General features: G+C 40.1%; 1 protein-coding gene across 2 annotated transcripts in view; it reads right to left on the bottom strand.

The window, feature by feature from the left end:
- ken (zinc finger and BTB domain-containing ken and barbie protein) overlaps positions 1 to 25,411 on the bottom strand; it is a 55,915-nt gene extending 30,504 nt beyond the window's left edge. Inside the window, exons 1-3 of one of the 2 annotated variants that reach the window (XM_072305896.1) lie at positions 25,256 to 25,411; positions 12,568 to 12,609; positions 1,649 to 1,744 (exon numbers count right to left, since the gene is read on the bottom strand). The gene's annotated coding sequence lies outside the window, so the exon portion shown is untranslated. Of the gene's footprint in view, positions 1 to 1,648; positions 1,870 to 12,567; positions 12,610 to 25,255 lie in introns of those variants that run through there. The other variant, XM_072305897.1, reaches the window with a different exon arrangement.
- Positions 25,412 to 26,462: the final 1,051 nt, after the last annotated feature.

Here is a 26,462-nt window from a genome sequence, read left to right as displayed (position 1 = left end):
TGCGCAGTTAAGGGATGAAAACTATGCCACCTTGCTAAAGAAAACCGCTGAATGAACCTTCTGCTTTAGCGAAGTGGAGAAATTTCAAATATTTTTCTCCAGTTTTTCCGTAAGGTTTTGTTCGCAATTTGATGGAAGTCATCTGAAACTTTCAAAGAAAACTATCCAGAACTTTCTATGCGCCACTGTCAATGTGTTAAAAGTTCTCAAATGTAAGTAATAGATGCTCAGGACACGTAGAAACAGACAGAATACAGCCAATCGGTGGATGCAACTTAATTAACTCCTGTGTGGGGTTGGGTTGCATCGCCAAAATTGAAGGCGAACTGGCAGCGGTTTCGTTCCCGAGTAATGCGGCGCAGCGCGCCGCTCCAACCGTTGCGTTATGCATATGCTGTACCGTTTTTTAAGTATTACGGGAAAAAAGGTCATCCTTTTTTGAAAATTATCTCACGAGACAAGATTTTTCTCACGTCTGCCGATAGTGAGATCGGGCATTTTCTGCAACCATAAAAGTGCGTAGAACAGAAATTCTTATCCGGAAGTGAGAATACGTTCTAGGATAAAACTATAGCACGAATCTTGATCTTGGGAAGGTTTTCAATCTAAGAATCAATCGTAAAAATCCAATTTAAATGTTAATTACTATGCACGGTAAATTATAAAAATAAAATCCACCATAAATATAGACCGCAGTAAATACTTGAGCACCGAAATTAGGTATGTGAAGGACAACAATCAGGTGTGCTATCTCTCGACTACTTCGAGCGCTAGCTGTCAAGGAAACTGTGCGTGATTAGCATTAAGTACGCAGAAACAGATAAACAATACCGCATGCGGTTTTCACGAAAACATTGAGAAATTGAATTACGCACTTCTGCGTATAATTTACGTCAACGGATTCCACACGGCCGACTTGAAAAATCGCTTCTGACGAGTGGACTCCTGGCGTCTCGGCCCACAACACGCCTTTTCGGATCATAAACCAAGTATCTAATGTGAAATCTCAATGCAGATTTGTCGTTCTTGCTTAGTACGGCAGAATAATAAGCTCACTTTTACTCACAGCGTTACATGTGCTTTTTCCACCGCGCACGCTCTCCAGACCGCAGCGGTAATTACCGAGCGATCATTTGCTGAAATTATGTTTTCACGAACGTCGGAAATTCAAAACAGGGAACCGGTTTCCACGAAATGTCTAGGCGTGTTCGTAGCGCGCTGCCTCAGCGACGAAAAAACACGGAAATGGGAAGAATGTGAATCACCAAACCGACAGGCGACTTCGGGCATTTCGGCGCGTCAGAAGTAGGATGTGAGGGATTTTTGCGCCACGCTTCGACGCAGCCGCTTTTCTCGTGACGTCTGAAAGTCGTGATCAGCAGGCTTCATTGTCACTGCAGTTACCTAACAATTAGGCTAAATAAAGAGCCCGTGTAACCTGTCACGTATTATATGAAGTAAATTACTATTTTAAATAAGACCTCACTCTGAACACATTTCGCAATTAGGAACTACAATTTCCGGCTCATCTGCGAAATCACTTGTGCGCATAGGAAAACTAATGGTACATACGCTGTTTCTGAACTGAGCCAAAAATTACAGTTCCTAGTTCCTTGACAATTAGCGGGAGATGGGCAAACATACTCACCAAACATGACACCGGGCAATAAAAAAGTGGCTGAAACCAGCAAGTATAGGTAAGGGTAGGGCTACGGCCATCCGGAAATATGGAGCTGAAACTCACCTGAAACAAAAGGGTGAATAGGAACAATTATATCATTGCTAAAACAACATTTTAAAGTCACTAAAATCATTTGTGGATGAAAACCATATTAATAAAAACCGTTAGAACAGTGATCGACGAATGCAAATCCTGAGACGAATTGTCCATTCTTTTTTTTCCCCCAGTTCTAGAATTTTTCTTGTATCTCCAAATTCTCAATTTTTAAGGGGAAATTCTAACCACAAACATTAAATCTCCTGTAGGAAGACGTCAAAAGGATGAGTCCAGAGCGAGCTAACTGCTCGAATAAGATTTTCAACCCTCCAGTTGTAAACGGCAGGTCCATTAATTGCAAAACGCAAATCTCGCCCAGCTTCTGGTAGATACCACAAGTTACATTCTTGAAATTCAACTTACCCTGATCTCAGTTTTTTTATGACTAAAAGCACGACTGCGCAGTGTCTACGGAGCAAAGGCTGATCAATTTTATATGAATGAGTCACGAAATTTTCAGTATCGTGAGTCAGGGTTTGTATTTCATTTGTACGAATGAAACGGTAACACTGCGCGGAACAGTTTTCGTCATCTCGATTGACGCAGACGGAGTCCGCAATATCTTGTCCTTATAAATATTCATCGACTCTGCAGAGTTTTCCTCGGTATCGAAGGAAATCGTCGCCGCACGGTGGATCGAGTCAATAGTAGGGGTCGGACAAAATTTGGAAACTTTAAAAGCTCCTAACTCCGTTTATACAAAACTTTTAGAACCTAAAAGCGGTTCCACTGGTTTCCTCGTGAAATTACTTTCTAGAACCACCACATAACGTTCATAATATGATGAATTAAACATCAAAATTTGCAGTTTTAGTCAAACATTTCATGTCCGACCTCTCTTAATGACTCGGTACACTGTGCGACGGAGCATTGCCGAGCTGCCCCAATTGCCAGAGTCTGACAGACTCTTTGGCTTCGGGTCCGGTTTGAAAGGGAGATATTGAAGAGAAAAGGGAAGGGGACGATAAGGAGGAAGAGGGCAAAGAGAAAGAAAAGAAAGAAAACGGGGAAGAAAAGGAAGAGAAATTGACTTTTTTCATCTTTTTCCTTTTCTTCCTCTTAGATCAGTAAATCTGGCGTTACTGGGTTTGAGAAAATCCGCAAACTTGTTGCAACTTGGCAACCCTGCTCCTGGGCTAAGCTTTGCTCTCTTATGTTTGTATTTATGCGTATAAGCGCTGCTGCGCCGGGAAATTATGCAGCAGGACAAGCGCAAGCACGCGTATCCTCATTCGATTTCCTGCAGTTTGCATTGTATTGACCTCCTATCGCACGATTGACTCTTTTTCGCCACGAGCAGTGAGCATTCGTCTACGGTGCGTTAAACTTGTTTACTCCAGTTCCGAATAAAGTGTGCTTTCCCTGAAGTTCTTACTCGAGAGCTTTTTGCGTACAGAGATCCTATCGGCGTTATTGTAGCGACCTAGTTGCAATTATTGAAAGTTGGCAATATTGTCAATACTCAATTTAAATCCTTCAAAAATATCGATTTAAGGTCATACATTTGAATGAAGGAAAAACAGTGTTGCCAACTTTTAAGAATCACCACTGATAGCGACCCAGAAAGGAATGCCCAAAGTTAATTCTCAAAGGTTGACAACGCTGGATTTTGTGCATTTACATGCTGGTGTAAAAGTACTTATAAAAACCGACTTCCACGCTAAGGGTCAATTACTGATAATATATTTGCTATATTAAAAGAGTTGTCACTGTTGAAACGAGAGCCACGGTGCGGCAAGCAACTATTACCAGGGCCGGATTAAGAGGGTGGCCACATGGGCCGCGGCCCATGGCGGCAAAATGTAGGGGGCAGCAAATTTTGCAATCTTTTTGAATGTAGGTATCAAAAAAAGAGAGAGAAAAATCGGATTCAGAAAATTTACAAACGAGAAAAAGCGACAAAATCTCCCATTTCTTGAGAGTGAAAGTATAGTAATTTCTAATTTTTTCGTCTTTCGGTGATACAAGAGGCAACACCTTTAATTAGTTGAGTTAAGAGAGAAGTCAAACACGCAATTTGACCTGGAACGGAGCGGTGCGGCGGTCGGCATGAAACGCATAGCGCCTACAAGACTGCATGAATACTTCACGCATTGCGCCAAACAGTGTGGTCAGCAGCGGTCGGCGCGGCGTGAAACGCATAGCGCCCACAAGACTGCATGAATACTTCACGCATTGCGCCAGCATATTGCGGTCGGGCAGCGGCGGAAGTTAAAATTATTAACCATACGTTTATGTTTGTTCGTTCATAATTTTTTCGTTCGTTTTTTTATAAATGGAAGGCCTTGTCCAAACAGGGATGGATTTACGGAACTGAACTTTTATTAGTGTTGACAGGGCTTTCACAAAAAATGTGGTCAACACGAGCAAACGCGTCTCATACACCCCTCCTCCTCCGGCACGTTCACTTGATGGTTTTTATAGATCGTATAAATTGAGAGATGAGAGAAGCAAGTTTTGGTTCACTGGCAAAGCGCGTAAATATTAAGGAATAGAGAGATAATTTAATAATATTTTAATTTATTTTTAGAGCGACATACTGTCAATAAACGGAGATATGCAGTAGGCTGAATCTAAATCCACTATTTTTATGCTTAAAACGGATGCCACTGATGATGCGTGACTATTGTATGACGGTAGGAAGGGGGAGAGAGGCAAATCAAAGTTGACACGTAGTTTGGACAATTGAGAAGTGAGTGAGAAAAAACGAATGGAAACTGCAGAAAAGAGAAGTTATAGAAGAGAAAAATAAGAAGGAGAAGGTCACGGGAAAGGACGTAACTATGCAAACTATCAACCTGTTTGAGGAGAAAGCAAAATAAGGCCTAAAAGTCGTTACACTGTGTAATTATGTACATAAAAAAGAATTTCCCTTTTCTCATGGACGGGATTATCGATGTTTACCGAGCACCCTAACGAAAGCCCCAGACTTCCGCTACGGCCGAGCGATGGAATGTTTGATTTTAACGCAACAAACATAAACACTTCTCGGTGGGAGACTGAGGAATGGAGCCATGGGTATCATTGCCAAGCTGCGATAAAAAAAACTCAAGAATTTCCGCGAGCTACATTTCCGTCGATTAATAAGCGATTTTCCTCGCCTGGTGGCCGAGCGGTGGGGGTTGGTCGGAGGCAGTCATTCAAGCGCTCGCTTCGCAGTGATTGACTACGCACTTATCATCGAGTCCTGTCTCGTTTCATGGTGAAAAATAAAATGAAGGAAAAAAGAGAGATATAGTCTCGATGAGTCATTTAAGTAATGAATGGAATTCCTTATTAAATGTATCATTGAGCAGGTGGTTGCTTAAACCTCATTCGATGAAGCGGGCTTGGCAGTTGGTCGCATCAGATCATTGAAACGTGGGTAGTGCAAATAAGATTGTTGTCTATCGTCAGCAAGTAAAAAGCGAGGCGCGGTGGCGGAATAGATAGTGACTCGAACACGGATTACTCTAAATTAGGTATCAATTGATCAATCAGTCAATTGAAAATTAATTTTTCCATCTTATAACACACCCTCTTTTCCTTTACGGAATATGATTTTTTACTGTAGGATAATACATCACGAATACGACATCAACAAAGTGCAGCATTCTGATGTTTATCAACAAAATGATCAAATTGCATAATAGAAATTATTACAAAGAAGAGAAAACTTCGCACGTACATAAAATGCATAATGGTAAATAGAAGGTTAACTAGTGGCTTGTTGTAGAGACAGAATGAAAAAAAAATAAATCAGTTATCCGTCAACATTTTTAAAGGACGACTGGACGAACGTGTTTAAAGGATAACGCAGTAGCAAAAGAGAGGTTAATCTAACAAACCCATTCAGTTCTAAGTTTGAAGAAAAAAGAAATCGTGCGTTGTTGTTTTGCATTAGGCTTTCCCTCACAAATTCATGCGTATATGTATGTACTTTATTCTAACACGATTTGAGTTCCTAAATCTTTTCAGAAAAAAACATGTTTGATATTAAACGTTTCTCAAACACGCTGGGATTCATGAAAAGTAACGTAGGGACTATCTAGAAATTTTAAGAGGCACTTGATGAACGTACATTTGAAGCGATCCCGAAAAAGATTTCGAGTGCCTAAAGTAGTTTCAACATGACGACACAAGAGAACACTTCTTGATACAAATATTGACGATACGATGCGAACTCTGGGTAGATTGTTTTTCTGTTTGTCGGCTTCTTTAGATCATGAAAAAGTAGAGAAGTGAAAGCGTTCTCAAAGCGCAGCTTTAATAATCATGCGGCCTAACCTAGCTACATACTCTGTTTCTATTCATGAACTACAAAACATATACTAGGCATCAATTTGGTTGTCCTTAACGATTTGCATCGAGTATCTACTCCCGCCTGCATGTACTGTCATCATTGTTGTCACTGTCATCATGTAGAAAGACCGTGGGAACGGAAGGAGGATATATTACCTTAAAAAGTAGAAAACAGAATTTCAATATTCAACTTGCTTCCTTATCGTGTTTTTTGTGCAATTTTTCAAGACTTCTTCTTTCTTTTTTAAAAATAATGCAGCCGTGAAAGTAACGTGAGCTAAGACTTTTACTGCGAGTGCAAAGATTGGTATTACTCTGCAGTATTTTTTTTTGGGGGGGGGGGGGTGCTCAGAATATTCTTTAAAAGGAAGGGGAGGGGAGAGGAGGGAGGTATAAATGTATAATCGCATTGGGTAGTACTTAGCATTCACAATGTCGAAAATGGAAAATTCGTTTTTAGCCATTATTCTCGTTTGTAAGGAAACTTGCTCCCAAGATTTATTCCCTTCTACTGCCACTTCTTTTTTGAGATAGGTTTTCCTCATTGCAGCCTTCTATTGTCCACATAAGACAGAGGTGATTATCTTGAAATAATTTGACGAGGCGGGCTCGAATTTGCAGAAAGGTGACCATGGATGAAAAAAAAATCTGTTGCCCTGCATGAGAGTTGGTTGTTTTCACCGTTTAAAATGATCTGACATGCACTTATCGTGCGACTATATGTGGAAAGTCTGAAGTTGGAGCAGTTCTGTTAGGAATAGAATAAATTGTCTGCTTCTTTGCTGTCTACGAAATTCGAAAGTCTGAAACTGCCATTGAATAAGCTAAAATCACGATTTTTTGAAAGAGAAATCATTTGAAACCTTTACAAGTATCGACTACGAAATAATTAGGTTCAATTTTACTCCGATTTCGTTTAATTTTTCCAGCTTTACTCACATCATACGAAAGTATGCAACAATCTGTGCTTAGGACTTAGGAGATATCTCTGTGATACAAACAAATAATTGGAAGGGCTTTGCTATTTTGGATTCTTGCAGCAAAGCTCCCCGTTTGCACCGCGCCGCGGGTGAAGTGGTGAGTGCCTGGACAGTCAAAACGCCTTCACTACCGTGCGTATGCAACACGGACATCCATGGAGTTCGAATAGTTGCATCCAGGAGTTAAAATGGAATTTGTATGGTGTCCGTCACTTTCAACACTAACTAAGGGCACATTTCTTGTTCCACTTACACTGTCACTTAATTCCAGCGTTGTATGTTATGTCAATGAAGTAAACTAGGTATTACTACTTTTTAATATGTGTAACGAAATTAAACCTTATCATTTTTTTAAAAACAAATCGAGGAAATTCAAAGGCTTGATTCAGATTTCCTATTTGTCAGACAATTTTGTTCGCAATTTAATCAAAAATAGATAAAACTTTCAAGGGAAAATGTGCATAACTTTCCTCAAAAATATTAATAAGTTAATAAGGGAACTTTGGCAACTTTCAAATGTTCATACGGCGTTCTTCCTGATAGGACGGCAGTTCCCATACTTTCGTACAGACCGTGCCGAAATGATCGAATACAAGAAGTCGCGTGCGGGGCGCTCCTAAAGCAACGACGCACAATGGAACGAGACAATGGGAGAGGTCGGACAAAATTTGGAAACTTTAAACGCTTATAACTCCGTTCATACGAAACTTTGAGGTTCTAAAAGTGGTTTCAGTGGTTTCCTGGTAAAATTTTCTTCTTAGAACACCCCTTACAGTTCAAAATATGACAAAATAAACATCAAAATTTGCAGTTTTAGTCAAAAATTTCATGTCCGACCACTCTAATTGACTCGGTCCACTGTGCGACGCCGAAAAGAGGGGCCACCGGGGCGCGCGCGGGAGACGACGACGTGAAGAAGCTCTCCGTAGGTGGGCGCGAGTGAAAAAGGCAGAAATAGTCACACTATTACACAATGCAGATACATATTACGTGAACGTCGGGCCACGGCTAAGGGGGGGGGGGGGGCGACGGCAGGCTGTAACTTACTGATCTACTCCGAAACGAAAGTAAGTTCACGACTCAATTTCTCCAGACCCGGCGAGCAGTCGGTCACGGCTCGGCGCTTTGCCCCGTTGCCATTGGCTCCCGCGTTCCCACTCAAAATCACGCAAGAGCTCTAAGAACGGTTGAAAAACGGTCTGTGTGTTTCAAAAACTTAAACTTTGACTAGAGCAAAAATTGCTTCATTCCATTTTCATTGGAGGAAGATTTAAATCAAATAGATTGACCTTAGTCGTTAATGAAAAATGCAAAAATTCAATTGAAGTAAGCATGGTCTTCAAATGGTTTGGAATTGAAAAACGGCTGAAAAACGTTCAGAGAATTTCAAAAAGTTTAACTTTTACCTAAAGAAAAATGTATTATTTCCTCTTTAATTTGAAGATTTGAATCAAAAGAATTTTCAAAAGTCATCAATGACAAATGTATAAATTTAATTGAATGAAGCAGATCTTCATATGGATTAGAATAATTTTTTTCACTCCAAAAAAAGGAAAAGAAAAAAAGTGCCCGAAGGATTATTTTCTGTGTGTAAAAAAATGTTCTCGGATTTAAAGTATAATTCTTGAATTCTCTTTGAATTTAGGAAATTTTTTAACCTGAAACGATTTTATTAATTTTGCAAATGGCACAGATTTTTGTAATTAGAATTACTTCATTTTTTCTACATTCAAAAATAAATGAAATTAACATCAATGACAAATTTAAGATTTAACGTTTTAACGTTAAAAAAAAAAAATAAAATAAAAAAAAATTCACTCCGAAAAAATCTCTCAAATGGGAATAATTTTTAAAAAAGAAAACTTTTCTATTAAGCTCCACGAACCGCAAATTGTTTCTATGGAGTCAAAACTTATGAGCTCAGGGATTCATGCCCGAAAAAGGGTCCTGCGGAATTTTGTTGGGTGATGGGACGAAATGAGAGGATTAATGGTTCGGTTTGGCAGCCGCGAAAACTTTCGTCTCATGCGTTGTTGCCGCGTGGCGGCGAGAAATGTGTTACGTGCTTCCTGGTGGAAGAAAGTAAAAGTGGAATGCTCGGCTGTTACAGTGTTACACGAGCGCGTGTCGCATGCCAGCTGCAGGGAAAGGACTCACGCTCTCCTTCCTTAAAACCGTTGCCGGAGAGGGCCTTACGTATTGATGCTTAAACTCTGGAAGCACGTATTTTGAGTTAGTTAGTTAGTATATTTTGAGACATTCAGCGTCACAGGCTATATTAACGTCTTTACAAAGAATTTTGAAAATGGGAGTATATACGAAAATCTAGATTCTTAAATTAAGAAAGGTGAAGAGTTTCAGAATTTTGGTAGTAATATTGGGTTCATTGCATGTAAGTGGGTTTGTATTTCTGTTGATTGTAGGGGAGTAGATCTGTGATTGGAGATATCTGAGGGCAGAGCACTCCATAAGTACGTGTTTGATGGTTAGAGGTGATAAATTACAGTAGTGACAGATGGGTTGATTGGCTGCTGTGTTTCGAATCGTCTACATCTATGTACTCAATATTTTCAAAAGGAAATTGGAATCAAGGGTGCAGAAAATTCATCAGCCTGCGCATAGTTTCGAGCAACCAGGAGCTAAGTATGCGCTCTATGATACTGTGTGTTCATAGTAATTTTAGAAATATAGCGCGTCCGAATAGTAATTTTACACAAATAAAACGTGGCCGCATTAATTTTCTAAAAATTCAACGCTTTTGCCGTGAATCTCTTGCAAATTTAACGCTATTGCAGTATTTTTTTCAAAAACTCAACTCTCAAGTATCAATTTTCTACAACATTCAACACTTGTGCAGTAATTTTCTAAAATTCAACGATTTCTCCTATTCTAATCGAACCTTTTTCATCAGTCCTTTTAATACGATCCGAACTTTCGGTTGCTCGAGCTAGAAGTTTGGGTCTGCGGAGCCGACTGGTTGGGGTGATATATTGAACACCATGTTCTCCTTCATTTTGTGGAAATGCAATTATACCTACTTGGAAGTTGTAATAGTTGTATCACGCGTTTCGCCCCATTCAACGCATCTGCTCATGCGTTAAAGTCTCCGAGTCATTCGAAAGGAGTTCATGTTCTCCTTCATTTCGAGGATATGCAATTTCACCTACTTGGAAGGTCAAATAGTTGTATCACGCATTTCGTCCCGTCCGATTTTTCTACTCCGCGTTAAAATCTCCGAAAAGAGACCAAGATCTTTCCTCGTTGTTGTGGATATGCGAGAAAGTTTTGATGCTTCGTACATTGTGACCGGATCTGTGGAAAGGGACCTCAGTTACCAGAGGAAAATTTCCAGAGTTTTGAACTTGATTAACTTTAAACTAATGATACTGAAAATCAAAATTAGTAACGCAAAAATTTGCCTCGAGCACTTTGAATTTTAGAGCCTAAAAAAGCCCCTACGTGCACTTACCCTTCTCTACCTACCCTTAAAACGTGATCCGAACGGCTTTTAAAAACAGCTTTTTGACTTGTGTCATCGGTTCGACTTTTAACCATCTTACACCGGCGAACGCTCGCGACGATGCGCAGACGCGGCGCGCGCCAGCGCTCATCAAGATACGGACGGTGATGACGTCATCAACTGGCCGTCGCCGAGCATGACGTCACACTTACACCGATGACGCCACGCCGCGACGCGCTCGTGCTGCGCCTCACCGCGCCGTCACCGGCCCATTTAAATTTGCGACCGACGGGGAACCGGGGGGGGGGGGGGGGGCACCGACATCCCGGCCCACCAATAACATGTGCAATTGAACGTGCTCCGTCGGCGGTGTCAATCGGCGGCACCGAGGCAGCACGTTCGTCGTTCGTTGTTCAACAGTCAACGGGTGATCCTCGCCCTAGATTCGCCTCGAGCTTCCTCTTTGATTCCTCTCTCTCTCCTCTCGCGCTGAATCAGAATCGGCCAGCTTCCCTGTGCGCTGACATGATAAGGTCTGGATACACGCTCAAATTTCCACCGATTTCCGATCGAAATGATGACAAAAATGGCGGTCAAATTTTTGTAGGTAGCAAAAATTTGATGGTGGATGGTGGGCACCAGTCACCATTTGATCGGAAATTGATGGAAATTTGAGCATGTATCCAGGCCTATACTGGAGACGATGTACTTAGTGGCGATTTTGTACCATGGCAACACTGTTGCCACCATTTAAATCCATTATAAATATCGATTTTAGATGCGGTAAGCTGCCTTACTAAGAATCGATTGTTTAACACATATATAAATTGAGGAACAAAAATTTCAAGAATCGCCTCTGCCGAGACCCCGCACGGCTATCTTCCGTATAATGCAAAACAAACTTTCGGAGTTTAACTTTCAAACCCGCAGGAAAATGATTGGTGACAAAATAGTTGAGAAACTGTAGCGATTACTGTAGCGATTCTTGCAACGCATGAACAAGAGGCTTGAAAGATCGGAGCGTTGATCTCTGAATTTAAATTTTGTTTACAACCCAATAGCGTTGCCATTGCTCAGAGTTTTAGTGGTACGTTTCTAAAATGGATTGTCTCTGCGACATACAAATGAAAACAGGATAAAAGTTTGCCAATTTGTAAGAATCGCAGCTGTGTCTTGGAGAAAAACTTTCATTTATGCGATGCAAGCTTGTCTAAATGTGGGAGTCTTCGGTGCGTTTGCTAAATGGCCCCCTGGGATTTTCGTGAAACCTCAGAATTTCTTGTAATTATTGAGGTCAAGATTCAACAATTATCGGTTCACGTTAAAAAAAGAAAAAAGAAAAAGAAAAAAAAAAGCTGATGCAACTACAGAAACTTGGTGCGGATGTCCAAGATGCAATTTGTTTTAAAATTCATTTGTGCGAAAGAAAAGTATGTACAAAAAACATTTTTAGTCATAAACATACGTTTTCAAAAGTTTAATCGTGCTGATAAAGTAAACATTTAACTGTAGTATTCTGTCCATGTTGCATACAAAAATACGCAAGCGCTAACGCCATTCTACTTCAAGGGGCAATGTGCCTTCACGATTTACCGGCGAAAGGTTTAATGTTTCTTTAGAGCACCGCCTGATGAGAAATGTTGATGAGGAGGGACCCTTCTAATTAATGCGGTACTAAAATATCTCGCAGGAGACTCGTATACGCACGCTGCGGACATCCGGCGAAGGCTTTTAAGGATATGCGGTACCCGTTGCGCCTTCAGTTTTGCGGGTATGCAACACGGACATCCCCCGAACACGAATAGTTGCATCACGGCGCCGTGTTAGTTCGATTGGCAGGATTCATCGTTCTCCGGACAAAAAAATGTAGGTAACTCCTGCCTAAGGGCGCATAGGTGACTCAAACAATTCAGTGATTTAACAAAATGTGACTGCACATGCACAATCCCTGTTTAAAATTTTGCGGATTTTTGCGTGCGATTCATACGGCAAGTAATTGCTAGAGATCTTGTCCTTTTATGAAAAGTTATAAAAATACATTATTAGTACGAAAGAAATTGGAAACTTACGAAAGCAGGCTTTTTCCGCCCGAAAGTTGGATAAATACTGACCTGAAACAATAAATAAAGCAAACAACAGCATTAGTTTTCTATCTTTAAAATGAAGATTTTAGCAGAATAATTGAGAAGAAAAGGAGGTTGAAGCGATTACTTTTTGCTTGTTCCTCATTATTTGTACATTTGTGGCACATTAGCTCAATTTCAACCTCAAAAAAAAAAATAAAACTAAAGTTATTTCACAGCTCTGTTTACTTGCAGGGTTTCTTCAGGGAATACTTGAAAATTCACAATAAACATTCATCGTCAAGTTCATTATCACTACGTGCGGGGGGATATAAATGATTTCATTCAGAGAATTATGAAGCCATCATTGCTTACTGGCATGACGATAGAAACTTCAGTGCTTGTTTATTTATCTTCTTTTCGAACGTGTGCGTATATTTATATCTGTTCAGACATGTCGTGATAAGTACTTCGATTAGTGTTTTGTTGCGCATCACTGCGTAGGTGTATCAATGCGTAATATAACGACACAAGTGTTTTTAAATCCTTTTTAAGACTATTATTAGTCATGTCTGGATATAAGTTGAAACTCCTGATCAGCCGATTCTAACAAATTACCTCTGAGTTATAAGTCAAAATCATATATTCTAAATAAGCATAGTTTGAAAATTATATTCCTATATACGAACAAGAATACACGCAAAATGTACTTCGGTAAATCTAATTGAATGTTGGTTTATCATTCTCGAAAGATACTTCGAACTTTTCTAATTTCGGGGCGTTCCATAAATCCTGGAGTTTCACGTTTTCCTACAGTGAAATCAACGAGATATTACCATTCGTAGTTCTGAAAACAGATCATAGGCTCAAAGTATGAGTTGAAATTTGCAATGCCGCAACCTTCATTTCCTGGCTAACCAACCATCGATATGAACGGAACAAAACCCGGTCTCTGTGGAGCAAGGCCGGCTTTTCGCGTCGTTGATTTTCGCATATTTTCCCTCAAATTGAGCGTGTAAACCCGTTGAGCAACGGAGAAAAATGTAATATTTTCAGATAACCAACTGGACATATTTGCCCAGAATCAGGCCGACAACATCAGACTTCGCCGATTTTTGTTAACATTTGACCATTCAAAAAGGCCCTTTTAATATTAGGAAAGACAGCAATAGATACTATCCTCGATGAAAAATTAAAAAAGAAGTGGAAATTTTGAAACGCCAGTTTGAAGATAAGTGGTTCCGCACTTTGGTCAACGATGTTTTAAGGTTAGAAATTGACAAAAGAGGGTACAGTTTTACTCGAGGGTGCAGTTTTACTCAAGACCAGTGTTCGAAACTCACAGGCGCCAACACGCCAAATGCGCCTAAAAAATCGGCCATGGCGCCTAAAAAATAAGGCTCTGCGCCAACGTGGCCCCTAAAAATCTGAATTTCCATAGGAAGTCACATAAAGTAAGAAAAATAAATCTATTTGAATTGAAAAAACTCAGAATTTTCAACACAAGTGAAAGCTTTTTCTATTTTTCACGATTTTATTCTTAGTGCTTTTGTCTTCCCCAAGTTACAGCTACTTACTAGTTCTGTTACGAAAACATCTTGCGTCTAACTTTTCACTAAATACGCCGTATTATCTAGGCAAAAAGTCAATTTGGCCCCTTAAAAATCTTCAATGGCGCCTAAAAATCGGGCTTGATGCCCCACATGGCTCCTGAAAGTCAATGGTGAGTTTCGAACACAGCTCAAGACAGCAGTGAGAAAAGCTTCCCCACGGGATAATGAGAACTTACTGTTGTTTTGTTGGAAATAATGTCAATTTTTGCGCGTTCTCTCTTAACTCTCATTTAACAGATAAGACACATTTTTCCGTTCTAACCGAACCAGTTACTTCATTAAAATTAGATTCATCGCAATGTAAAGGAAGCTCGATGTCGGGAATTTGGGCGTTACTGCCTTCTTCGGTAACTCGGGAGCCATGGCCCATGTTCCCACCCTTCTCCCCTCACTTTCAGTTCGGGAGTTTCGCAACTGTCTCGGGCAAGATGCGCAGATCCGCGAGTCAGACCAGCCAAAATCAGTGGACTGAAACCGGTGAAGGCAAGGCTGTCAAATTTCGTTCGAAAATACCGAGATTTTTACCATGGTCTCGCGCACGATTTGGTAACTGTGGCGTTGGTGGAGCGGAAACTGGAGCGAGGAGCAGCGACTGGCACCGCGCTTGTCTGCTAGACGCTTTGCTGATTTGCCGTGTTCGACTCCGACAATCCCACCAGTTTCAGCGTTGCCAAATTCTGATTGGAAATGATCTTTAACGCTCCACTTGGACTGATCAGAAAACGATACTCGTAAACTTGGGACTGATATGAAAATTTTTCAAAAAATCTAAAAAAACTGTTCAAAATTATGATTTAGGAGATCACTTTTAGATATTTTTTAAAAATAAATTTACGACTGATTAAATGTATGATAAAAAGTCTTCACAAACAGCTAAAATTAGTTTGTTCACATTTTTCAAACATTTTGAGTCCTAAAAAGCTGCAATAAATCTTAAAAAGAGGTTTTGGGCTTTTGTTACTCAAATTTTACCTCTTGTAAATTTCACTGAAAGAAGACCCGAAAAGAGTTTCCTAAAATAAAAATTGTAACCATTTTTTTCAGATTTATGTTTTTAAGATTAACGAGTTTTTCAATGGTTTATTGAATAATATTGTTACTAAAGTGCTAATTCAGAGAGAGTATTCTCATGTCTGTGCCACTCTTATAAACTGGTTCTCATGCTGGAAGCAATTTATGAGTCCCTTCAGGAAGAACCACTGTATCCAGGCAAAATGAAATCGCAAAAAAAAAAACAAAAAAAACAAACAATATGTGCCCTATCTCGTTGGTCTAAATTGGTTTCAAATATAAGGGGTGGAGAGGGTCCACGAACGGGACAAAATAGCGCCGCCAAATCACCGGTCAGTGCAATTTTTCTGTGATAAAATGATCGAAAAGTATTTACCGATGTTTGGCATTCCATAAAAATTCACAACGCAGGCGCAACTCGTCTGGAACGCGGTTAGAGTGTTTTAAACTCCAGGAAACAATATTTTCCTCGAGTTAGTTTATAAATAGCTTGCATTAATTCATGGAAAAGTTGGCATCGAGTTTTTGTCCCATGTCCGAAGTCAGCATTTTCTCCCGTCATTTGCTCATTGAGCACAGAATTTTTTCAGTTCACATTAGTATTCCTCGTCGTTATCAAAGGCGGTGAATGTGTCGGTAGATGGACTCTGAATCATGTCAAACACTGTATAGTGCACGATTTTCTTACTTCATTTAAATTTAAATGAATCGAGTGGCGATCTAATCTGATCCTAATTCACGGAATTCAAATCCGTGAATCGGTTGCTAAGGCTACGGTATTTTTAGATAGTAAATTCATAAAATATAGAATAGCTTTTGTTTTTCTAGAAAAATATTGTTGACTTTGAAGAGTCATGTAATTTTAGTAGATATTTTACATATATCTAAGCAAGGAAGAAGTTGCACGATTTTGAAAACAAAGTAATTGAGTTGGTCTCCTTCTTTTTAGTCCAATTATGTAGTTATAAATGCAGTCCAATTGATTATTCTAATTAGAAATCGGAGAAGGAATCAACCGTACATTTGGTTCCTTTTTCAGAGTAAAATCAAGTCTTTCAGCATTCTTAAGAGGGGAACCAAGTCATTAAAAAATGAAAATAGAACGGTTTTTGCAGCAAATGTGAGTATCCTGGTCAGAAATAAGTGACGAAAGCTCCTGCGGTTTACTTTAAAATTTTGAGATGATAATTTTTCTTCATGAGAAATAAAAAAAAAATGGACTTCTCTTTTTCCAAACGAAGAAATTGGTTCCTTTATGCTAAACTGGATCCACATATTCTGTCGGGACAAAACCAGTGACGAGGCTGGGTTGGTGCAAAAGGGAGACCGGAGACAACTTACGCAATGAACTCGGAAATGGAGGTTTCGACAGTGTAATGGGCGCTGAACCGAAGTTACCGCCTTGCCCTGCTGCCACACTGCAGCCCGTATGCTATGCCGTAATCCGTATCTCTGTCTGTGCGTCTCCGTTCTCAATGACCGGTGCACAATGGGCCAAGCAACGAAAAAATTAAAATGTGAGTAATTCTGGTAATGGAGAATGAGCAGAGGTCTGAAATTTGACGAATTTTGTGTTAAAGTGGAAAGTACCTAGTGAACTGACGACTAGGATATCCTCGGTTCGTGAATTGAACAGTAATTGGAGAAGATATGACAAAATGATCTAATCTGCTGAAATGCATGTGTTTAATTAGGAAATTCCGCCAAATGACGTAACTGGGTGGTAAATTTTCTCACTTTTAAAACTATTTTTATACTGTTTCCCACGTCCGAACAAAATTAAGAAATTACTCCAGTACCAGCTCTTTAGGTACTCTCAGATTCTGCATTGCTATGCAATGGGCATTCCAATTAATTGTGGTAATATACCCCAATGAATTAGGTTACTAGCCCAATTGTTGCGGAACTACCCCAACTTGAGTTGCGGTACAAATTGGGGTAGTACCAAAATTTACGGGAGTAACCCCTAACACTTATTTTTCCAGGTGAGATAGATATTAATTAACATTCCAACTAAACTATTCTTAAAAATATTCTGTGAAAAATTCACCACTAAAACCTAATTTTTAAGGATCAAAAAGAAAGTTTAAAATCTCATTCCGCCATAAGGCTCAATCTAAAGCTCAAACTACAATCACGTAATTTCTTCAAATCGCGAAAACTGCACCTAATGCTCTTGTCATCCAGGCCCCTTCAATTTCTATCGAAGAGCATGTGTTCTCCAAAGGCTCTGACTCGAGCGATAAGGTGTATTTTTCGAACTACTGTGTGGCGCGGTCGGGGCGGCCGGTGGACACGTGGAGAAAGTTCATTCCCAGTTAATTACAGGCACGGGCCCTAGCCCCGATTCCGACGGCGGCGGCGGCACGGCGCGGTGGCACAGAAGCACAGGAACCACCGCTGCTTTCGTTGATTTTCAACATTGCGTCACCGATCTCGTCATCTGCCCACCGACATCCACCGCCCCAGTCCCGTCTGCCACCGGCCGCAGCCCCGTGGCCCCGCGGGAGCTCCCACTCACTGGGCCCCAAGCTCGGCTCGGGTCTCGCACTAGCCAAAATCAATGACTCCGACGTCAGTGCCATCACCGGTCAAGTATCCCATAGATCCTCATATAACCAATGGACCCCTAGACAAGGTACCAATTTCAGCATTCTGATACATGTTTCTTAACCAAAATTTCACGTAAAACATGATGCGCACAACACAAATTGCTAAAGTTAACTTCTACGAAGATGTTTAATGATTCCTGATGCGTGAATTCAAACCACTCGCTCATTCAAACTCAATGCTCTACGTGATTCACATCGCGGGCTAAACGTTATCATGACAGTCTCTGTGATATAAAAATCTGGCAACCTCAATCTTGACACTCTGGTTCAACTATAGAAAATTGCTTATAGTTTAAACAACACGTGGTGGGAAATGAACATTGCTCGATTGAGAAGCTTCCTGAAACCGTTGTAGTGCGCGATTTGACTCACGTAGAGCTTAGAGTTTCTTGTGAGAGGGCAGTTCAAATTCCTCGTAACCAGTGTGAAATAAAAACGTTAATATCTTCGTTAGGAGTTGGTTTCAGTAATTTTTGTTGAGCGAATCGTGTTCTGCGTAAAATTCTGGTGTAGGAGAATGTATCAGATTGCTTAAATTCGTACATTGTCTAGTGGTCCATTTCTGTGAGCTTTATTTACTTATACACTGTCAAAAAATTTGGCACTCTGTGCCGGAGTCCGTCCAGCGCCCGAAAACCTCGAGCGATATGAATGCGGAGCCGAATCTTTGACCCTTAGGGAGTAGCTTACACACTATTACGGAAAGGAGTCTACTCTTTTTGTGGAGTATCACACGCTTTTATGGTGCTAATTTTTACTTCGATCATTCGGGGTTTTTGGGCGCTGTAAAATCTCCGACATGGATCTTCACTCCTCGATTTGTAACGGTGTATGTTTGTTTCATTCGGTTTATTCTTATGATTTCAAATGATCTACAACAAGCTATTATCACATTTGGGTTTTGTGAAGAGATTTTACTCTATGTATGACGTACTTAGATCGTAAGGACTCCTACGTCAGATGAGAACGAACTAGGAATCGGAGGAGGTAGAAGGAGGAGACAAGGATGAGGATGACGAAGAAGAGGATGAGGTAGAAAGAGATAAAAAGTTTACACACAGACGACTAATTTTGAAAATAAAATCAGAGCAGGTTGGATGAAAATTCTGAAAGAAAGGATGAAAAAAGTGGAATAATCATTACAGATGAATGGAAAAGGATAAATGTGGGGAAAGGGGTTGAAGATAGCCGGACGTAGAAAACTACTATCGAAATAATGTGTTACTTTTAGGGATCACCACTGTTTTTCCTGGCGATGACTATGGACGACGTGTGGTTCAGCAAACCAGTCGAAATTAGTCACATTTCGAGTAGAATTAAGAAACCCGGGCCCGGGACACTAATTTTATGCGTTCCATAGAGGCGCAGAAAGTCTAGACACTGCAACAAAGTTGTCTGTCCGCATTATTGGCGCAACCATTACCATGTCACTAGTAAGACCGGAAGTGGATCAAGGTCAGTGGCCTAGAGAGCCTTTCAACTTTATGCTTTTAGAGTGCGGTATTTTCCAATGATCAGTCTCGCGGATCATAAAGCTTTTAGCGTGTCGTATGCAAATAGATTCAACTCTCCAAAATCGCTATAAAAAAGAAAAAAAAAAAAAAAAAACAGAAAAAATATAGTACTGTGTGCTGTAAATGCAACGAGTACCGCCGTGGCAAGGAATAACGCCATATGAACCTTCAGGCGTTGCTGAATTTCGCTTGATAAACTACGAATTTCCTGGCAAACTCGTGAATATTTTTCTTCCGATTTTTATAGAATTTTATCATAAACGAATCAGTGAGAACAAAAAAACACCAACTTGGAAAAATGAAAATAATCAAGACGCACACAAAACTGCACAGTAGGTGAAGAAGTTAATTTAAGAAAAATATTTTTGCTGCCGGAAGACAAGTACTTATGGACACTTGAAAGGTCCAAGTTGGAACAGATGCGCTAACTGCAATAACCTTTATGTAAATTAACTATTTTTAATGGAAATCGAGCATTTTTGAGCTACCGAAATGGTGTGTTTTTGTTCTCGCTGATTCAAATTTAATCTGAAGTATCTGAATATTTCAAGTAAAAATATTTATAGTTCTTGGCAAAAGTAGGTCTTTTATCGGAGGATATTTGGCAACATTTGAAAGTTCATACGACGTTCTTCATAATACAGCAAACCACATTCACATATAGTTGTGTTTACAGTGAGCTTGACCCCGCATGGTTCATCGAGTCTTTTAGTAGCGTCGTCTCCAAAGAGGATTACTGGGGCCTTTGCCCGGCAAATGAAATGACTACGCCCACGCCGTCTGCTCTCGGTCTGCGGAAGGTGTGTCAAGGTCATTCGTAGACAGATCGATGACCGGTGACCTACAATTTCGTGAGCCATCAGAGCGGCCACGCGGTGACAATATTCCCCGAAATAATTATATTCCGAAACGTTTCGAATCAATTGACTCGGGCCGCGCGCATCGAGCATCGACTCTGGAAGCTCCTCATTATAACAATATTCGATGTCTTCCGATCATCTTCCCGTCATCAGTTCGTGAGTTGATGAAACCAATGATAGTTCGTACTTGAATTTGCACGTTTAAATCAGGGATACGCATCGGCATGCTTACAATCAGTTGTACGTGTAGAAACAAATAAATAAAGTAAAATAAAAGGCTCTTGAAGTATGTAAGTATTTAAAATGACCGAATAGAAGGACCTAGACCTAGACGACCGCTAAAGAGATGAGGAAAGACGCAACATGCATCACAAGACCGCGAGCCCTTAAAGTCAAGCAACTTCGAGTACGTAGCCTCCTTTCCAAATTTTCATCGAATTTCAGAAAAAATATGGCTAGAACCTTTTACTTTGTTGATAAAACTTCAGAACTGTATTGAAACGCACGTTGCGAGGTATCCAGTGAGTATTTCAATAAATGAGATCAACGTTGTATTCATTTCACGTGAATTTTCACTGTTGTATCTACATGTCGGCATTATAGAAACCGATTGTCTTAGCGCGGACTACTTTCATGGAGAAAATTTTAATCTTACTAACCTCAGCAATAGCAATAGGCAAAAACGACAAACGGAAAATGGAGCGATCTTATTGGTTGAAACGCGACGTTTGTTATAGAGAAAGGGGGAAAATGATGGGGGTAACTATGGGGTTTCTCGTAGGTTTTCTTTAGTTAGCCTACTGCTTACCTAGCTCCTTTGTCCATTAGAATCATCTGCTTTCACCAGTAGGATCCATCTACATACCTTCTGCCTTCTTTGTCTATAGCTTATTGTCTTTCAATTTTAATTAATCAGCCCGTAGATTTCATGACACTGAAGAGTGATTAAAATTAGGGGGCATAAACTCGCCAACAGTTCTCCGAATGTCTAATGACGCGCATAAGTTCATGGAATGATTAAAACTAAGGGGGTAACAGCTTTCCGAGTGTCTCGTGACGCGCGTAAGTGCATAAAGAGTTATTAAAAGTGAGGGGGCACCAGCCCTCCGAATGTTTCATGACGCGAGTAAGTTCAGCTGGAGAGCCAGCAAATAATCTCGCCAGTTAGGCTGAAAGAGAGATAGTTGAAATTTTCCAGGGCTTTGTTCAGTTATGAAATCATAGTCGGTATGGGAGTTCAATGGATGAAGAGTTCGTGGTCTAGATCGGAGAAAAAAGTGGGCAAAAAGAGCTTCGGAGTCACGTGCATACGATACTTCGTGCCGAGATGCATTATTTATTGAGCCTCGTCTGACGAGAGCGGTTCGGGCAGACGGACGGAGACATGCGCGGAAAAGGATGGCCCGAAGAAAGATTGAGTCTTCTGACGTCAGCTCAGAACGTGATCGTCACAATCACTCCACTTGGAAAGCATGCACAGAAGTAGCCATGTACAAATTCTACACATACATTAATTACAAAAATTTTATGCCCGACATCAGGAATGCATTATAAACTTAGAAAAATGAAAAAATTAATCAGTAAGAAGTGGCCCGAACTGTATATAACAAGGTGGAGAAATGGTGCTGGGTCCACATCATTTCGCGGGAAAACAAAGCCAAGAAAATACCAAAAATTAAAATTTAATTTTAATTTTTGGTATTTTCTTGGCTTTGTTTCCCCGCGAAACGGTGTGGACCCAGCACCATTTCTCCAGCTTCTTAGAAAAATGTTCTTTTCTGAAAGTTGGCAGCATCTACAGAGGCACCAGCGAGCATACGGCATTGAGAAATACGGTCTTCGTTTAATTTTTTCATGTAAATAACGACGCATAAGAAATGCCTGCAATGCGAGAAGATGCTTCCTAGCATGACCCCAGAGGCCGAATAGTTGCATCATTTAAAGACCCGACTAACAGTGTAGCGGCACGAATTAGTAGATGAATGCGACCGTCTCATATAATTTTGTGATGAAGACTGACGACGCATAAGAATCGCCTTCATTGAGAAACGATACCTACTAGCGTGGCCGCGGAGGGCGGATAGTTGCATCATTTAAAAAACTGAACTAACGGTGTAGCAGCTTAAATAAGTGAATACACGCGACTACTTCATATAATTTTAGACGAAGATTGACGACGCATATAAAACGCCTGCAATGCAAAAAGATACTTCCTAGCATAGCCCCAGAGGCCGAATAGTTGCATCCTTCAAAACCAAACCAACAGTGCAGCAGCGTGAGTTGCTGAGTTAATGCGACTACTTCATATCATTTTTGGATGAAGATTGACGACGCATTAAAAACGCCTGCAATGCGAAAAGATACTTCCTAGCATGGCCCCAGAGGCCGAATAGTTGCATCCTTCAAAACCAAACCAACAGTGCACCAGCGTGAGTTGCTAAATGCGACTACATACTTCATATCATCTTTGGATGAAGATTGACGACGCATAAAAAACGCCTGCAATGCGAAAAGATACTTCCTAGCATGGCCCCAGAGGCCGAATAGTTGCATCCTTCAAAACCAAACCAACAGTGCACCAGCGTGAGTTGCTAAATGCGACTACAGTAGATATCGGTTAATACGACATTCAAGGGGTCACGGGATTTCGTCGTATTAGCCGATATGTCGTATTAACCGTTGTCGTATTAACTTATGGAGTTTCGCCGGGGAAAACGAAATCCGTCGTATTAGCCGATATGTCGTATTAACCGATGTCGTATTAACCGATATCTACTGTACTTCATATCATCTTTGGATGAAGATTGACGACGCATAAAAAACGCCTGCAATGCGAATAGATACTTCCTAGCATGGCCCCAGAGACCGAATAGTTGCATCCTTCAAAATCAAACCAACATTGCACCAGCGTGAGTGAGGAAATGCGATTGCATGGTCCTGAATAATGCTCAACTCTCTGAGTACAGTTAAAGGGCATAAGTTCCACGACACCGCTATGAAATGGAGCACTAACTTGATCGAGCAAATAAAATCTGTTACGAACTCATAGGTATGAATTTTCATGTCTCATTGACTGGCTTTTAAGTGGCGCAAGATGGACTTTTGTCTTCTTGACCTCGTAATACTGTGGCGAGCCGCCCTCATTAGCCATGCCGGAATGATCTGGGCGGATATTTGTTTAGGCAACGATTTCCAGCACACAATAGGGAAAGAAAACGGCTTTTTCCTCGTTCGCAGATTTTCGCAAACCTCCCGACTTTCCCTAAATTATCAATAGGTCATGCACGTGTCCGAAAAAGTCTTACATGTACATATTTTTGGGACGAGGAAAAATTCAGAAAAATCATTACAGGAAAAAAAAGAGCAAGCGAGGCTGAAAAAAGAAATAGATACGGAGGAAAAATTCATGGAAACATAAGTAGAGGGTAAATGCATGCGTTCCGTTCCGAAAAAAAGTAACAAAAACTGCTCAAAAGACCTCCACACAAAACTGGGAATACTTTTCCTTTGTGTCTCTTTTGTCATACAAACGATGTATGTCTAAGTATGTTCAGAGGTATTTTAAGAAGGCTCATGAAGAACTGAGTTAATTTTGCCACTTACGCTTTTAAGGTATCGGGAAAATTTAGAATCAATATTTAGAAGCACGTACTTATTTGGGATGTTAATGTTTTCGTTTTTACTATGTAGAAACTGATTTGAAAATAATGATTAAAGAGTAGAAAGTGAAAACCTGGCTAGCACCGTCAAATGTAGCTCACTATAAAAGAACCTAAATATTTTCTCCTTCGATTCCGTGGACTTCTGACTGCGAAATTCGTCTACAACTTTTTGTGCTATTTTCGTGGCAAGAATTTTAATTTTTACGTCACTAGCTGAACAATTTTACCAACACTTTAATAGCGCCTACCGGGTGTTGAATACATTTCTTTTTTTGATGGAAAGGAAATCATCTCAGGCGGAAAAATTGATGTATAAGTATAGTAATTGCGCATTGGAGAGCTCTCTAAATGTGCCTCCTGAAAAATAAATAAAAAAATTAAGAAAAATCACTTTTCAGTCTCAATACTCGTGCTTTCGTCCCACTGTTTACCCAATGTATGGGTGAATTTTGCCGCGTGCACTTTTCATAAAACAGTGTGCACACTAAAAAAAAAATTCTCGACGTTTTTACCACGGTCTGTTGGTACCTTTACCATTTCACTTTTTTTACCAATTATTGGTAATTTTACCGAGATAGCTTGGTAAGCTTACCTAAAAACCGGTATTTTAACTGTTTTTTTCAGGTAAGAATACCACTTGTATTGGTAATCAATTCCCGGTAACTTTGCCATTTTATCTCGGTAATTCTACCACAGTCGATAAAAAATATTAGCGTTTTTGCCAAGGTCCAGTATAATTACTGGACTGGTAGTATAATTACTAATTGGTAATTTTACCCATTTCTTAGTAAATACGCCGAGATTTTTTTTTTTCAGTGCAGAAGTAATCGACTCGACGTGGATTCAGTCAAGTGGCGCAGACAATATTAGTATCGAAAAGCTTTTATGTATTGTACCTTAATGTGCATGGGTAATTTTATTCCTCTTAAGAATGTAATGTTGATAATAAAACTGACATTTCACGTTCTTTCATGTGGTTCTGTCGTTCAAGTCAATTGAATTTCATGATTTAATGTCAATTTTTTGCTAGCCAAATCACAAGTCACAACTGCTTTCAACATAATAACAATTCATTTATGTACCTCAATTATTCATTATCTACCAATACTGTTGTACTAAGGAGGAACGCCGCTTGGACACTTCGATGTTGCTAGATTTCCTCCGATAAAAAAATAGTTTGGACAAAAATTATGAATATATATTCTAAAATTTTCAGAAGAACCAGGATAACCGGCGTGCAAATTTTTCAAGAAATTCAAAGGATATTCTTCAGCAATTGAAATTTGGATAAAGATTAGAAAAAATATTGAAGAAGGAGATTTCGGGCCATGAAAAATATGAAAAAACTCTTGGTTTCAAGCATCGGAGCATTTCTCATGACGATACACTTAAAGGTACATGAATAATTGATATCGCGCTTACCAAAGCTTAACATCGCTTCGTCGAGCACTGTTTGTTATTTCATCACAAAAACAGCAATACACATTTTCAAAAATCCAAGTAAAATTGTAAAAACGACAAATAAAGTAAACTAGTTTCTGCAAAAAAGGAACACTAAACAAGTTTACGACTCATTTTGACTCCAAATAACTTTTGTTCTCCGTTTCAAATTTCTCTTTATCAAAGTGTCCACCTAGAAATATTTGGTTTTCATTATCATCGATTAGCACTTGACTTGAGATAAAGATAAGATAAAAAAAAGAAAGAGATAAAATTTTAAACTCGCGTCTATCAGAAATTGTCTATTATTACCTAACCATTCATCTCACGATAAAAATGGGTTCGATAATTTATGGATTCTGAATCAATCGAGGCGGCAACACTGGAGGGAATTTACTCTCCCTCAGTATTGCGCTTTCCTCAAAGCAGCAATGAAGAGAGGGGACCCAGGAGATTGCGCCTGCCTAGGAGGGTCGCGGTCGTGAGCACATGCGGAAGGGGGAAGGTGGTTGGGGGGGGGGGCAGGCTGGCAGAAAAAGAGGGAGCAGAGAAAGGGACGGGCGGGAAAATTCTACCCGAGAAAGAGGAAAAGAGAATGGAGAAATGGGGAAAGGGAAAGGGTACCGGGAGGGAGGAAACTGGAAAGGTGGAAAGAGTTAATTTACATCTCCATTATCAACGGCGCAGAATCAGGCTCAGTGGAAGCCACGGCCAGGTTAGTCTACAGTGTTGCCTGTTGTATCATGATTACACGTGTTGTGCAGAGTATGCCGTTGAAGGTCAAGTTCGGTTAGGAAAGGCTATTTAGGGCTAGTATTCGTTTAAGTAACCACGCAGCCCAATATTCGTGATGGAGTTCACACTAACCAATCAATGCATTCGAGAGATTTTCCGCTTTCTGAATCCCTGCGGTGAAGAGATTTAATTAAAATATATTTGTTTTTGATGAAGCTTTCATAAAAAGTTGGTGTACCTACAGATACGCGGTACGATATAAAAAACGGGGATTAAACTAGCAAAGGTTTGCGATTCAATTTTCAAGGAATAAACCACAAAATGACATTCCTATGGTGAGGCACTGGCTAAGAGCTGACGCGATGCTTGAAGTATAGCTGGCACAGTTTTACATGCGTTAATCGCGGTCGTTTTTCGCGCATAATTCATAGTTCCGGAAATTTTTTCCGGAAGA

Source organism: Bemisia tabaci, unplaced genomic scaffold (assembly GCF_918797505.1).
Source record: "Bemisia tabaci unplaced genomic scaffold, PGI_BMITA_v3".
In the NCBI taxonomy this organism is placed as follows: Eukaryota; Metazoa; Arthropoda; class Insecta; order Hemiptera; family Aleyrodidae; genus Bemisia; species Bemisia tabaci.
Note: the sequence above shows the minus strand (reverse complement) of the source record. Positions and strands in the feature narration are given on the sequence as shown.